This window comes from Callithrix jacchus, chromosome 1 (assembly GCF_049354715.1).
Source record: "Callithrix jacchus isolate 240 chromosome 1, calJac240_pri, whole genome shotgun sequence".
Taxonomy (NCBI): Eukaryota; Metazoa; Chordata; class Mammalia; order Primates; family Cebidae; genus Callithrix; species Callithrix jacchus.
Window position 1 is genome coordinate 89,253,720 of NC_133502.1, and position 16,664 is coordinate 89,270,383.

Here is a 16,664-nt window from a genome sequence, read left to right on the forward strand (position 1 = left end):
TACTGTTTTTACCATTAAAAGTAACAATGTAAAATAAATCCTTTTTTCAGGAAAACATCTAAATTGTCAAAATAATTTATATCAAGTTATTTAACATTTTCTTATTTTTAGATTTTTAATGTAACATTTTAAATAAACATAGAATAAGTACAGCAAAATGAACAAATTATGAGTGTTCAGCTCAATATAGCTTCACAAACTGAATAGACCCATTAACCAGTCCCTAACTGAAGACACAAAACATTACGAGCATCTCTGCTTCATGTCACAGTAGGGGCAACCAGTCTCCTAATATGATTTATGCAAATTCAGTAACAGTTCTTTTTCCAGTTGCTAAATTTGGAAAAATTGAATTATACAGCATGTACATGTTTGTTCTTGGATTTTTACCTTTATATTGAATTAATTGTGTTTATTTATTTATTTTTCCAGGGACAGTTTTTTTTATATATTTAAAAACAAAACCAACCTCCCTCCAAATAATCCCCAAACAAAAACCAGATTAAATAAAATTTACAGTGAATATACCCAGCAAACATCTGTATGTGCAATTAAATACTATGTCAGTTACTGTGGCATGAACCTCAAACAAACAATATACAAGTGTTTGGGGTGAGGGGGTCGGGTGGATCCCAAGTTTTAACTCTGTGGGGTCTGAGAAGACAAGATGGGGAAGTGAGAGAATGGGGAAATCAATGTTGTTTATCTTAATTCTGTCCATATAAATATATTTATAAAGACCAAAAAAAGGAAAGGAAGCTTGGGGTGTTAAGGTAATAGAACCGTAGAGTGTGGGACTTTCCCATTTCTACCTTACAAAAATATATAAAAGAAATTAATTTTATGGAGGAAGACATTTAAATAATGATAGAAGATGATGGGGGCCCAGCACAGTGACTCACACCTGTAATCCCAGCACTTTGGGAGGCCAAGGCGAGTGGATCACCTGAGGTCAGGAGTTTGAGACCAGCCTGGCCAACATGGTGAAACCCCATCTCTACTAAAAATACAAAAATTAGCCAGGCGTGGTGGTGTGTGCCTGTAGTGCTAGCTACTCAGGAGGATGAGGCAGGAGAATCACTTGAACCCAGGAGGCAGAGTTTGCAGTGAGCCAAGAACGTGCCACTATACTCCAGCTTGGGCAACAAGAGTGAAACTCTGTCTCAAAAAAGAAAAAAAGGATGGGAAGAAGAGGGGTGCAAGGGGGGTCAACCAGGGAAAAAAAGGGGACCCATGGCAGGGGAGCAAAAAGGAGTCCAATGCCAATGTGGGCATCTGTCTGTTTCCATCTTCATCACTGTCTTAAGCTCCAGTTTAGCATCAGTCTCCTTACTTCCTGCCTCTGTCCATGGTCTGTCAGGATCCTTCAACCCCCTCCACCCTGCCCCTTTTCCTTCTGTGATGGTCCCTTCCCCTCCTCCCTTTATTGGGAGCTGGCTTGCTCCAGGATCCTCAGGTCATAGTTCTTTTTGGCCATTCGAAGTTTGAAGCGACTCACAGAGTTGTTGAGATGAAGGGAAGCATTCTGGGCAGCCAGGGGGCTGGGGAACACAGCCACAACGGTGTACAAGGCAGCGAGGTCTGAGTGGCGGCCATTCTCAGCAGTCCCACCGTTGTCCCCCCCACCCCCTCCAGGCAGCCCTTGAGCATCCTTGAGCCACTGGATCTTGGTGCCGGACATGACGAGCTGGGTGAGGAGTTTGTCCGCCTCCGTACGGGTGATGCCCTCAGGGAGATCTGTCACCTCCAGCACCCGACCCAGGACAAAATCTGCTGTACCCAGGTCAGTGGAGGCAGATTTGAGTGCTTGTCTCTTGCCCCGGTTTCCATGCTTCAATCCACTCTCTCCCTGGTGCACTGTGTAAGTTGACTGGCCATGGAGCAAGGGAGGGCAGATGGACAGATTGTACTGTAATGGCTGGCCCAAAAGGGAATAGCACCCATCACCCTGTGCTGGACCCCCAGGCCAGGGGAACTGTGTGAGGACAGGCAGGGGACTGAGTCTTGTGCAGACGCTGCTGAGGATGGTGACAGGAGAGGGTGCTGGAGACTGGGTAGGAGATGTGACAGGGCTGCTGCTCATTTGTGTGCTGGCCTGGGGGCTGCTGTCAGGGCTGTACAGGTCTCCAGGCTTCTGTCCCCGCTGGTTCATGCTGTAGTATTTACAGTGACTCCGCTGGATCATGGATGGGTTCTGGGGTGGCTGGGGTCCATTAGGGACATTCAGCTGCATGACCACCACACCTGGTCCAGATGGTGACACTCCTGAGTACTGCTGTGGCATCTGTGGTGGACTACAGGGAGAGGGAGACTGAGGCATCTGGTACTGCTCAGAGCCAGGGGGTTGCAGAAACCCTACAGAAGGGCTTGTACCGTTCTGCTGAGCAGGTGGGATCATGCTATAGTACACTGGTACTCCCGCTGCTGGGAGGCCACCTTGCACAGACTGGCTTGAAGGGACCAGCATGGGTTGCTGGAAAGGTGGCTGGACCACATTTTGCGAGTTACTACCCACTGGAACTTGGTAAGAAGGCAGTGGAGTGTACTGAACCACCAAGCCTTGCATCTGGCCCCCAGGCTGCTCCTCTGGCTGCTGAGCAGGCCCTGATTCTGTGGCTGCTGGACCCCAATCATGCCTTGGTAAGCCGCCTGCTGCTGGTTAGGCATCATGGGCTGTAAACCAGGCTGCTGGGATGGCTGAGGCAGCTGTTGACCAGGTTGGGGGCTGTAGGCCACTGGGTGAGAGAGAGGTCGATATTGCTGGTTGGAGTTAGGATATTGTCCAGGGGGATAGTAAGAAACCTGGATCTGTTGAGGGGGCTGCATGTACCCCTGGGGTGGCAGAACTTGCTGAGTAGGTGGTGCATGGCTAGAGGTGGAATAGTTGGAAGTGGGGAGGGGCTGACCCGTGGAAGCCATGATGAAGCTAGTCTGTTGAGGGTGCTGGGAGATAAGTGGGGTCTGAAACAGAGCTGCAGATGGGTCAGCTGCTTCAGTAGAACTTTGGCGACTAAGGCTCATTTGTCCGAAGGGGTTGCTGAGGTCATCTGCCTGTGAGATCATGTGATTATTCAAGGGTGGCTGTTGCCGAGGCGTGGGTGGGAGAGCAGAAAGTTGCTGCTGCTGCTGTTGCTGCTGGGCAGTACAAGGGAGAAGGCCCCGGACAGACTGGGATGAGGTGACCTGGTTGTACACTTCTGGGGCACCTAGTGCCATACCTGGCCTGGAGAGCCTTCCTGCATGGTGCCTTTACTGCTGCCGATGCTGTCATGTAGGGTAAGGATAGAGATTCCACTGAAGCTGCTGGCTTTGGTGACAGGGGTCGCATGCTCCAGACAGAGCCATCAGAGTCTGTGCTGCTCCAAGGTCGAGGCTCCAGGGATTTGAGTTCACTGTCTGTGCTGCTCTGACGGCTGCTTGAGGTGCGGCTCAGCCCTTCACGGTTTTCCCTGATGTCATTTAGATATCCGTTCTGGCCAGTCTCTCGAGCAAATATTCTCTCTCAGACCCTTTGATATTCCTCCTCTCTCTCTTCCATTGACTTGCTCCTCCTTCCATCCCGCAATGGAACTCTGATCTGGTTATCACCTCGGTCCATGCTGGCATCATCTCTCTTGAGAATGAACCTCTGCTGAAATTCTGTATTCTTCTCATCCTTGATATGTTCTGAGAACCTCTGTTCAGGGATTCTTGTGTTACTAGTTTTGTTGATGATGACAGCTTTCCCAGTTTGATCAACATTGTGGTCCATCCCAAAATAGGCAGCTACCTGGTGTAATAGCATCCGGTGATATGAGGTCATCTGAGGGAACTTCTTGAACTGGTTATTGTTGTCATTAATAAATTCCAGAATCTCCTGTTCTAATTTTAGCAGCATCATTCTGTCCCTTGGGTTCTTTTTCAGTGTGTTTACAAGAAATTCATGTAGGTCTATTCCAGTGGAGTCCATATATTCCTGGCTGGAGTCTCTGGACAACATCTTCCTTGGGACCTTTTCTTTGTTTTTGTCCTTGTCTTCCTTTTCAGGGACATCTTTTGTGGACTTTTCTTCCTCCTTGTCAGACGGGCAACTGATGTGCAACTGAATGATGTCCTGGGTTTCTAATGGCCCATCAGCAAATGGGGTGGAGGACTCCTCACATAGTGCCAGGCTACGTACCAACTTTAGCTTGGAATTAGACTTGGCTCTTTTCCTGGCATGACCGTGGTTGGATGTCCGCCTCTGTGTCTCCTGACGCAAACTGGTATCTTCACATTCTTTCTCAATTTCTTCCTTACTTGGAGTCTTAGATATAAACTTGTTTTTGTTTACAGATTCTTCCACCAGGTTTTTTTCTGATTCTTTCATTATTTCCAGGGTCTCTTGAGTAGTGTTATTGTTAGACATGTTCTTCAATAGAATACAGTGGCCTCTATGGACTCCTGAAGAAATGCTCAGCCTCCATCAGTCCAGTGCTGGAATGGATCACATGTAAGAAACAAGTCAAGCACGGGCTGTAGCGGGGAGGGTGCCCGCGTCTCTGCCTGCTGCCCAGGCCCACAGCCGCTTGCTGCGGTCTTCCCCGGGCTCTAGGGCTGGGAAGCAGGGGGGACCAGGGCTGGGGAGAAGAAAGGGACTTGGGAAGGAGGGAGGAGAGGGAAAGAAAAGGAGGGAACCAAACCCGGAAAGGGAGAAAACGGGGGAGGGGACGTGTGTTTATTGACTTAGTCATGTTGCATGTAGTTTTAAATCTGTAGGGCCCTAATTGCCTAGTATTGTATTTATGAATGTATATTAACCTATTTTCACATTCTACTATCCATAATCATTTGGTTTTTATTTTCCGGTTTTGAGTTATGATTAGTAACACTGCTATACACTTTCTTGCATGTGCCTTTTGATAAGCATATAAACATATTTATGTTGGGATTTTACCAAGGAATGAAATGTCTAGGTCATTGAGAATGCCATTTTCAGAGATATTACCAGAGTCTTTGCAAAGGGCGCAATGTCTTGGGATTTGCTTCCAGGAATAGTTCCAGCTTCTCATGATGAGGATCCATGAAAAATTCCCTTCTGGCTCTGGCACGGAGAGGGAAACAGTGATGACTGTAAAACAGACTCAGCTTTTTTTCTTCATAATGAAGTCCTGCTCTCCAGAGGAAAATAACTTTACTAGAGCCTTATCCTGCTTAGGTGAAAGCATTCACACCACTCCAGCCCCTCTTTTACTTTTGTCTCATGTAAGCGAGGAAACCGTCTATCACTGGAAAAACATCTGTAAATATCAAATCCAAGAAACACAGAATTATTTTTATTTTTAGTTTTAGTTTTAGTTTTTTGAGACGGAGTTTCGCTCGTTACCCAGACTGGAGTACACTGGCGTGATCTTGGCCCACCGCAACCTCTGCCTCCTGGGTTCAGGCAATTCTCCTGCCTCAGCCTCCTGAGTAGCTGGGATTACAGGTGTGTGCCACCATGCCCAGATAATTTTTTTGTATTTTTAGTAGAGACAGGGTTTCACCATGTTGACCAGGATGGTCTCCATCTCTTGACCTCGTGATCCACCCGCCTCGGCCTCCCAAAGTGCTGGGATTACAGGCTTGAGCCACTGCACCCGGCCAAAACACAGAATTATTACAATATTGAGATTTGCAAGTAAAATTTGATAATTTTTACACTTCCCAGCACTTTGCCACCACACTAAAAAGGCTCCAGTATAATAACAGTGGATTATGGCTGAAAGAGCTGCAACATGTGTATTCTTCTGAGTAATAGAAGCTAGGGAAGCACAAAGTCAAGAAGGGAGAAATTGGCAGAGATCCTAGGGGAACTTGAAGCATCAGATACCTATGACTGTACCCAACATAAACAGAGATGAACATAAACCCTCACACTACAGGCCTGTTTAACTCAGTTCCACTTCACCACACAACATGTCTGGCTTTTAACAAAAGATTGCCAGGCATGCCAAAAAGATAAGAGAAACACAATCTAAAGAAACAAAGCAAGAAATTGAACCACATGTTGGAATTATCGTACAGGGCATTTTAAGTAATCATGATCCATATGGTAGCAGCACTAATGGAAAATGTAGAACACTTGCAAAAACAGATGGACAATGTAAGGAAACAGAAATTCTAAGACTCAAAGATCAAAACTAATTAAATTGAACACTTTGTGCAGTTTATTGTATGCCAATTATACCTAATTAAAGCTCTTTTTAAAAATATATTGTTTATGAAAAATACAAAAGAATTTTGGAATTTTTTGGGGGGAAATGATTTTATTACTGGTGTTACTTAGAAATGTTGGGGTATGGTGGTGGTAAGGGAAAAGACTGGCATTTATTCAGTTTTGTTCTTGTTTTAAAATTGTCCACAGACAATGCGCCTCTTTTTTTACCTACTTGGCAGATGAACCATTTCAACTGTCCTGCCTTTGGGAGATCCCTTCTCTACCACAAGTTTCTTAGGGAAAAAACGGTTTAATTAATGCTGGGTTTGTGGCAACTGTGTTATTTTCCTATGCTGCTGTAACAAATTACAAAAATATTGCCACAAAACAAATTGATTATCATGTACTTCTAGAGAGCAGAGGTCTGAGCTGGATGTACTGGACTAACATCAAGTGTTAAGAGTGCTACATTCCTTCTTCGGGGCTGGGGAATGATCCGTTTGACTCTTTCAGTTTCCAGAAGCCATCTGAAATCCTGTGATCCTGGCCCTTTCTTACATCTTCAAAGCCAGCAGTGTGGCATCTTCAAATCTCTGAATTTGTCCCTCTGCTTCCCTCCTCCATGTGAAAGAACCCTTTTCACCGTATTGGGCACATCTGGATAATCCAGGAAATCACCCATTTCCAAAATCAATTAATGAGCAACTTCAATTATTTTCTTGTCAAGATTCTTTTAGTTTTATTACAGATTCTGGATATTAGTCCTTTGTCAGATGCATAGTTTGCATATATTTTCTCCCATTCACTAGGTTGTCCATTTACTCTTGAAAATGTCTTTGCAGTGCAAATGTCTTGGGTTTAATTAGGGCCCATTTGTCTATATTTGTTTTTGTTGCATTTGCTCTTGAGGTCTTAGTCATAAATTCTTTGCCTTGGTCAATGTCCTCAAGAGTGTTTCTTAGGTTTCATTTAAAGATTTTTATAGTTTCACTCTTATATTTAATTATTTAATCCACTTTGAGATAATTTTTGTATATTGTGAAAGATAAGGATCCAGTTGCATACTACTGCACATGGCTATTCAATTTTCCCAGCACCATCTATTGAATAGGGTGTCTTTTCCTTATTGTGTGTATTTGTTGACTTTACCAAAGATCAGATGTTTTTTATCATTGATGTGTGGCTTTATTTCTGTGTTCTCTATTCTGTCCCATTGGTCTATGTGTTTGTTTTGTACCAGCACCATGCTGTTTTGGTTACTATAACCTTGTAGTAAAATTTGAGCTCAGGCAGTGGGATGTCTCCAGCTTTGTTCCTTTTGCTTAACATTGCTTTGGCTATTCAGGCTATTTTTTGTTTCCATATAATTTTTTTTTTTGAGACGGAGTCATGCACTGTTGCCTGGGCTAGAGTGCGATGGTGTGATCTTAGCTGACTGCAGCCTCCGCCTCCCAGGTTCAAGTAATTCTTCTGCCTCAGCTTCATGAGTAGCTGGGATTACAGGCACCCACCACCACAACTGGCTAATTTTTTTTTGTATTTTAATTAGAGACAGGTTTTCACTACATTGGCTAGGCTGGTCTTGAACTCCTGACCTTGTGATCCACCATCCTTGGCCTCCCAAAGTGCTAGTTCCGTATGAATTTTAAGATAGTTTTTTTTTTCTAATTCTGAGAAGAATGGTGTTGGTAGTTTAATAGGAGCAACATTGAATCTATAGATTGCTTTGGACAATATGGTCATTTTAGTAATATTGATTCTCCTAATCCATCAGAATAGGGTGATTTTTCGTTTGGTTTTGTGGTCCACAATTTATTCCATCAGTGTTTTGTGGTTCTCCTTGTAAAGATATTTCACCTCCTTGGCTAAATGCATTCCCAGGTATTTTATTTTTTGGGTGTATTTCCACAATTTAGACAACTTTGTTGAGATGGATCAATTTCTTCAAATCCATGAACTATAAAAACTCACACAAAGAGAAATACATAATCTGAATAGGCGTAAAGCTATGAGAGAAAATGACCTAAAATTTACTCTTCCAAAATAGGGGCACAAGGCGCAGAAGTTTTCCCTGGTGAACGCTCCCAAATATTTAAGAAATAAACACAAATTATCTTTTATCTCTTCTAAGAACCAGGAGCAGAAGGACAACTTCTTAACTCATATAAAAGCCAAATAAACTTATTACAAAAAGGAAAACTACAGAGCCATCTCTCATGTACACATATTCAAAAATATTCAGTAAAATATTAGCAAATCAAATTTCACAACATATTTTAAAATATACACCATGACAAAGGCCAATTTACTCCATGTATACATGGCTGCTTCAATATTTGAAAATCAGTCAGTGTAATCCATATCAATAGTCTAAAAAAGAAAAATGTAATAATATCAATTAATGCATAAAATGCATTTGACAGTATCCAACACCCATTTATGATAAAACTCTCAAAAGACTAGGAATACAAGCAAACTTTCTCAACATGGTAAATAACATTCACACAAAGTCTCCAGGTAACATATTTAATGGCAAGAAAGTGGGTGCTTCACCACTTTTGGGAACATGGGAAGGATGTTCTTTCTCACCACGTCAGTTCAACATCATACTGGAAGCCGTAGCTAGTGCAGTAAGACAGTTTTAAAAAATAGGAGGTATATAGATGGAAAAAGAATAAATAAAACAAACTTTGAAGGTAATATGATTACCTATGCAGAAAATTTTCCAAAGTCAATAAAAAAAAAAGGATGTCACTAGTATGTTATACACTGATAACAAACTTGTACTATCAAACTATAATATAAAAACTACTTTCCTATATACCAGTCAGGAATAATTGGCATTTGAAATTTAAAAATATGATTTACAATAGCACCAAGAAAAATGAAATACTTAAGTATGGGTCTACCAAAATGCGTGCAGTATGTAAATACTGAAAACTACGAACTCTGATGAAACAAATCAAAGATGACCTACATAAATGGAGAAATAATTATTTGTTCATGGACTAGAAGACCTAATATTGTAAGATGTCAATACATCAATAAGTTCAAATAATTTTTTAAAATTAAGTAAATGGATTATGTCAGATGGTTAGAGGCAGGTTTTTCACTGTTGGAATAATTGTTTACAGAAAAGCACAGTGAGCAGGCTGAAATATTATATATGATAATGAATTAAAATAGGAGATATCAGTATGAACTCATGTCTTGCTCAATATAGGGTCAGATGGTTACATATCCAAATATGTATAGGTATGCCTATGTAAGAAGAAGATACCAAATTATCCTTAAACAATCACTTCATGAGCATTTCAGTTACTCGATGTCCTCACCGACACTTGGCTTTGTCTCTTTAATTTTGTTTGATTGGATAATTAAAATTTGTCCTTTAGAGTTGTTTCAGCACTCTATATATTCTGGTTATTAATATCTCTTGTCATATGGGTGGTTTGCAAGTATTTTGTCCCATCTTAAGTTATCTCTTAACTTTGTTGATTTTTTTTTTTTTTTACTGTGCAGAAGCTTTTGAAGTTTATGTGATTCCCTTTATTCATTTTTGCTTTGTTTGCCTGAGCTTGTGGCATATTACTCAAGAAACTTTTGTCCAGGCTAATGTCCTAGAGATTTTCCCCTAAGTTTTTTTTGAAGTTGTTTTACAAGTTGAGGTCTTATACTTAATTATACAATTAATTTTGATTTTTTTTTTTTGAGACGGAGTTTTGCTCTTGTTACCGAGACTGGAGTGCACTGGCACGATCTCGGCTCACCGCAACCTCCGCCTCCTGGGTTCACGCAATTCTCCTGCCTCAGCCTCCTGAGTAGTTGGGATTACAGGCGCGCGCCACCATACCCAGCTAATTTTTGTATTTTTAGTAGAGACGGGGTTTCACCATGTTGACCAGGATGGTCTCGATCTCTTGACCTCGTGATCCACCCGCCTCAGCCTCCCAAAGTGCTGAGATTACACGCGTGAGCCACCCCGCCCAGCCAATTGAGTGAGTTTAAACAGGAGCGCCAGGCCGGGCACAGTGGCTCAAGCTTGTAATCCCAGCACTTTGGGAAGCCGAGGCAGGTGGATCACGAGGTCAAGAGATGGAGACCATCCTGGTCAACATGGTGAAACCCCGTCTCTACTAAAAATACAAAAAAAAATTAGCTGGGCATGGTGGCACACACCTGTAATCCCAGCTACTCAGGAGGCTGAGGCAGGAGAATTGCGTGAACCCAGGAGGCGGAGGTTGCGGTGAGCCGAGATCGTGCCAGTGCACTCCAGCCTGGGTAACAAGAGCGAAATTCAGTCTCAAAATAAATAAATAAATATAAAAATAAACAGGAGCGCCACCCTCTAAATTCATTGAGAGTCCTTTTTTTTTTTTTTTGAGACAGAGTCTCACTCCATCACCAGGCACAGGCTGGAGTGCAGTGGCGCAACTTCGGCTCACTGCAACTTCCACCTCCCAGGTTCAAGCAATCCGTGTCTGCTTGTTGGTTACAAAGATGCAGGCGTGCGCCACCACGGCCAGCTGATTTTTGTTGTCATTTTAGTAGAGAGCAGGTTTCACCATGTTGGCCAGGATGGTCTCCATCTCTTGATCTCGTGATTACCACCCGCCTCGGCCTCCCAAAGTGCTGGGATTACAGGCGTGAGCCACCGCGCACGGCCGAGAGTCCACTTTCCCGGCCGAGAGACACATTCGAGAGTCACCTAGAGCTCAAACCACTCGGCCACGAACAAAAGGCGGTCATCATTATTATACCAGTTTAGCGTCGAGGCGGTAAGCAGATTATTACAGAAACAGAAGGTGCAGGTTAGGGGAAGCGGCGGTGCCTAACAAAAAAAGTTCTACTTAAAGTTGTTTTTTTTTACTCAGGATGTGGGGTAAGCAGTTGCACGGTTTTGCAAGCACAGGATGCATAGGCCAGTGGGCCCTGTTTCTCAGAAAATTGGTTACAAAGATGCAGGTGTCTTAAACCACAAGCTGTCAGAACAGAATGACCTGCATAGCTCAGGGTGGGCAAAATGGAGGTAGCAGGATTGTTTAAAACGTGTTCATTACAGCCAGGCTAGGGTATTTCACTTGAAGGGCTGTTCTGTGAATAAATTTTTTCTCTTTGCCAAACTCATCATCACAGTGATTAGTTGACTGTACGTGGGCAGAACGAGCCTGGTTCAGTATCAGACTGGATGAGAGGAGGAATGAGGGAAAGGAAGGCGTTAACAATGATTCCTGGGTTTGTGATGTGAGGAAATTGGGGTGGGGAGATTTACTGAGATAAGGATGGGCTGGGGCACGGGAGGATGACCAGGTGTTTTTTTTTGTTTTGTTTTTGTTTGAAATGCAGTTTCACTCTTATTGCCCAGGCTGAAGTGCAAAGGAGTGATCTCAGCTCATTGCAGCCTCCACTTCCAATTCAAGCTGTTATCCTGCCTCAGCTTCCTGAGGAGCTGGGATTACAGGCACCTACCATCACGCTCAGCTAATTTTTTTTTAAGGGCTAAATTTTAATAGAATGTGAGTCTGGTCATCCTCCCTTTCAGTTTTTACTTTTTTATTATTAGCACTTTTCTTCTTTGTATATTAAATTTCCTACCCTTATTGCAAGGATGTCTAGTTAATAGCTGCTAGAGGTGTAACTACTAATCTAGTTTTTCTTCTGTATGGAGCCAATGGCAAGTCTGGTAGTCAGTAGCCAAAGAAACTTCGTTATCTGTTTCAGCTTCATTGGCTGCATTCCCTGGGAAGCAGTTTAATGACACTGGCTGAACGTAACCAGTTACTACAACCACTTGAAGGCATAGTAAAGGTGGGAGGAAAATGTTCTTTTTCTTTTCTCTTGGTAGAAAAATAGATGCATAATTTTCCAGCTTTCGATTCTCCATTTGGGTTAATGATATGCAGAAGATTTCTGCTAGCTTCACTGTAATCAGAAGAGCAATATTGGTAACCTTTGGATAATGGTGGGCATTTTGAGGATTGCACTGTGTAGAGCTGATGACAAATGAACTTCTCTAGTTAGTATGTGCTCAAACACACAGTAACAAGAACTAGAATGACAAAATCTGTGTTGTATGCTTCTGAATGGTGTGGATGATGAGTTGATTTCTCACCACCTGGTATGAAAATGGGATGTTAGATGGACACAGACAGTAGATGCCTTTGGGTATCTAGGAAACTTATACCTCCTGCTGTGATAGCAATGAAGCCTCAGGCCTTTTGTGTTGTAGAATTGGGATTTGTGGTAGGCAAGATTCTAAAGATGGCACTCCGAGGGCGACATCCCATCCACCTGGCATACAAACACTGCCTAACACATGGAAATGTGAATATAATATGTTTGACTCCTGTAATTAGGTTATGTTGCATGGCACAATTGTCCTTAAGATAGGGATATTGTTTGGATGCACCTGACTTAATCAGAGCTTTGAAGAAGTCAAATAGAGGAGAAGCCTGAGAGAGTTGATGATGCAAGGGTTTCTCTGCTGCTGAGATGGAAGGCCACATGGAGGGGCCCTGAGAGGAATCTCTGGAAGCTGAGAGGGGTCCACAGCTGGCAGCTAGGAAGTTGGTGGGTACTGGGTTATACAATTACAAGGAAACAAATTCTGCTGATAACCTGAGGGAGCTTGGGAGTGGCTCTTTCCCTGGCTGAGCCTGCAGATGAGAATGCAGCCAGATAGCATCTTGATTCCAGCCTCATGAGACCCCAAGCAGATGACTCATGACCCACGGATTGGGAGACATGTGAAATAATAAATGCATATCATTGTAAGCCAGTGAGTCCGTGGTAGTATGCAGCAACAGAAAATAAACACAGCAACCACCACATTTATGAAAAGGCATTTTAGAATTTAAATGTTCATAATTTCATAGAGATTCTGAGAATGCTTTTGGATCACCTTCATAATACTGTAACTTAGGTTTCAAAATATTCTGATGGGCATGTTTCAGCTCTGTAAGTTCTTCCTGCCTTATTTCCAGGGGTGTTTCACAGTGACTGCACAGACTTCGGTCCCTGAAGGACTGGCCTTACTACTGTAGAGAGTAAAACACCCAGATTGAGAAACTGTCATGTGACAATGATCACACGGCGCCTTTGAGATGAAATGTGTTCAGGAGTGTCACTTTTAAAAAAGATCCATTCATTGACTCTTTATAATTGGAGATTGTTCTACAAAATGGCTCAGTTTTCTCCCACAGGTGAGTGGTGTCTGTTTCTCTGCATAGTACTTGGAGAAAGACAATGTGGAATATTGATGGATGTTGTACATTTGTAGCTAAAGCAGCCTTCCCTCATGCCACCAGCATAAGGCAGTTCATCATAGTTAGGACAGAGCATAGAACTTATTTTTTCTTCATCATTTTCTGCCAACACCGAGGCTTTTCCTTCTGCTCCGCTCCTCTGTCACTTAGCTCTGTAACTTCCTCAAACTCCTGCACCCTCCTGCTCTCTCTATGACCCCCTCATCACTTTTCCACAATAACTTCCTCATATAATTTTCCTTGAGGGTAACCTAGAAAAGTGAGCATTACCCAAAGCATATACTTTATGCTGAGCATTTGATGTCATTCAATGTCTTTTCCAAAAGGAACCATTTCTGCTAGGTCGGTATTCTCCAAAGCCCAAAAGCCCTTACAAGTCCTCCATAGTTGCTGAGGGTGGTGGCTCAGGTCTGTAATTGCAGCATTTTGGGAGGCCGAGGCAGGTGGATCACCTGAGGTCAGGAGTTCAAGACCAGCCTGGCCAATGCAGTGAAACACCATCTCTACTAAAAACACAAAAATTAGCTGGTGTGAGGGCATACACCTGTAATCCCAGCTATTTGGGAGGCTGAGGCATGAGAATCGCTTGAACCCAGGAGGTGGAGGTTGCAGTGAGCCGAGGTTGCACCTCTGCACTCCAGCCTGGGCCACAGAGCAAAACTCTGTCAAAAGAAGGAGGAGAAAGAAGGAGGAGGAGAAAGAAGGAGGAGGAGAAAGAAGGAGGAGGAGGAGGAAGGAGGAGGAGAAAGAAGGAGGAGGAGGAGGAAGGAGGAGGAGAAGGAGGAGGAGAAAGAAGGAGGAGGAGGAGGAGGAGAAAGAAGGAGGAGGAGGAGGGGGGAGGAGGAGAAAGAAGGAGGAGGAGGAGAAAGAAGGAGGAGGAGGAGGAGGAGAAAGAAGGAGGAGGAGGAGGGGGGAGGAGGAGAAAGAAGGAGGAGGAGGAGGAGGAGAAAGAAGGAGGAGGAGGAGGAGGAGGAGGAGGGGGGAGGAGGAGTGGGGGAGAGGAGGAGAGCGGGGAGGAGGAGGAACTACTCCATAGTGTCCACTGATAGCACCTGAAGTGAGTTGTGAAGACTGAGCCCTTACAGAGCAGCCTCTCAGGTGCTCAGGCCCCATGAGCCCAAATCTCTTTCTGGGAGATTTGAAGAGACACACAGGTCACTCTACCAGGTAATGGGCAGGCCCAGTAAACCATAGCTTCATGCAACCAACAGTGCCTGAGAAATGGGTTCTGAAAGGGCTCAGCAATGTCATGTAGCCTCTCCAGGACTCTGTCACCTTCCTGCACATTGAATATTTTGTGAGTCAGGCTCATATACAGAGATTGTGACTTTGCTAACCTCAGCCCTTCACACCTGTGTCTTTCATTGTTACTGCAAATTGACCACAACTTTATGTAATTGTAGCAATTTGCAGAAGAAGTGTATGTGTGTAGGGGGGGTCAGGGGTGAGGGGCACCTGGTTTTGCACCAGGAAATAAAATAATTTTCAATTTCAAGTCCTTTAAAGAATGTGTAGTCTGATTTTAAATGAAAAGATCATTGTTCATTAAATTTTTATTTATCAATTACCTTCATTTCAAATACAACATATACCCCTCTATGAATAGGTTCCTATTCTGTTTTTTGAAGTAAAACTCCTTATCGTGTCTCTCTGGCAGCCTCCTTGCCTATTCTAGAGCACCTGCTGCACCACGGTCGAGATCATCTTCACACACAACAAATCTGAAAACACTCTGAGGATGCCACATGGTCGGATGTGGTAGGCAGAACAAGAGCCCCCCAGGATGTCCACATCCGGATCCTCAGCATCTGTAAATATGTCACCTTATATGACAAAGGGGATTAAGGTTGCAGAGAGAATTCATGTTATTAACAACCTGCTTAAAGACAGGGATTCTCCTTGACTACCCGAGTGGGCCCCCCGTCATCACAAGAACCCTTCAAGGTGGAAGAGGAGGTGTGATGGCAGAAGCAGAGGTCAGTGTAATGTGATTGCTTTGAAGGTGAGTGAGCTATGACTGGGTGGTTTCTAGAAGCCAGAAAAAGCAAGGATAGGAATTCTCCTATCCTTTTAGGAGGATTTAGGGAAGGCTAAAGTCTCCAAAAAGGAGCATAGTCCAACTGACCCAGGGTTATTAGCCCAGAAAGACTGTGGCAGACCTCTGATCTACAGAGCTGTAAGCTGGAGCGTTTCCTGGCCTCTTTCACCAAACATTGTCTTCCCTTTTCTGTGTTCCCCAGCATGAGGTTTGTCTGCATGCCGTGTCAGGCACTGATTTATGACAATCCTGAAAGTGAAGTCCCTGTTTCTCTATGTCCAGTATGCTACCTCACCAAAGTCAGTCTTCAGAAAGTAGGTGAGGATTTATTGCATTCCAGTTAAAAGCAGCTGCGCCATTATATGAAATCTTATTTATTTATTGAAATGGAGTCTCACTCTGTTGCTCAGGCTGGAGTGCAATGACACAATCTCGGCTCACTGCAACTTCAGCCTCCCAAGTTCAGGTGATTCACCTGCCTTAGATCCTAAGTAACCAGGATTACAGGAATGCCCCACCATGCTCGGCTAATTTTTTATTTTTTTAGTAGAGACAGGGTGTCACAATGTTGGCCAGGCTGGTCTCAAACTCCTGACCTCAGGTGATCCATCTGCCTCAGCCTCTCAAAGTGCTGGGATCACAGGCGTGAGCCACTGAGTCAGGCCCCATTATATGAAATCTATGTGGCGATTCCTCAAGGCCTTAGAAATAGAAATTCCATGTGACCCAGCAATCCCATTACTGGGTATATATCCAAAGGACTATAAATCGTTCTACTATAAGGACACATGCACACGAATGTTCATTGCAGCACTGTTTACAATAGCAAAGACCTGGAATCAACCCAAATGCCCATTGATGATAGACTGGATTGGGAAATGTGGCACATATACACCATGGAATATTATGCAGCAATCAGAAATGATGAGTTTGTGTCATTTGTAGGGACATGGATGAATCTGGAGAACATCATTCTCAGCAAACTGACACAAGAACAGAAAATGAAACACTGCATATTCTCACTCATAGGCGGGTGATGAAAAATGAGAAAACATGGACACAGGGAGGGGAGTACTAAACACTGGGGTCTATTGGGGGGAAAAGGGTAGGGCCAGTGGGAGGGCCAGTAGGTGGGAAAGGATAGCCTGGGGAGAAATGCCAAATGTGGGTGAAGGGGAGAAAGGAAGCAAAACACACTGCCATG

The 16,664-nt window shown here is 43.6% G+C and overlaps 1 pseudogene; it reads right to left on the reverse strand.

Moving 5' to 3' along the window:
- Positions 1-1,423: 1,423 nt before the first annotated feature.
- Positions 1,424-4,439, reverse strand: LOC100404885 (R3H domain-containing protein 2 pseudogene; annotated as a pseudogene).
- Between the last annotated feature and the right edge of the window lie 12,225 nt (positions 4,440-16,664).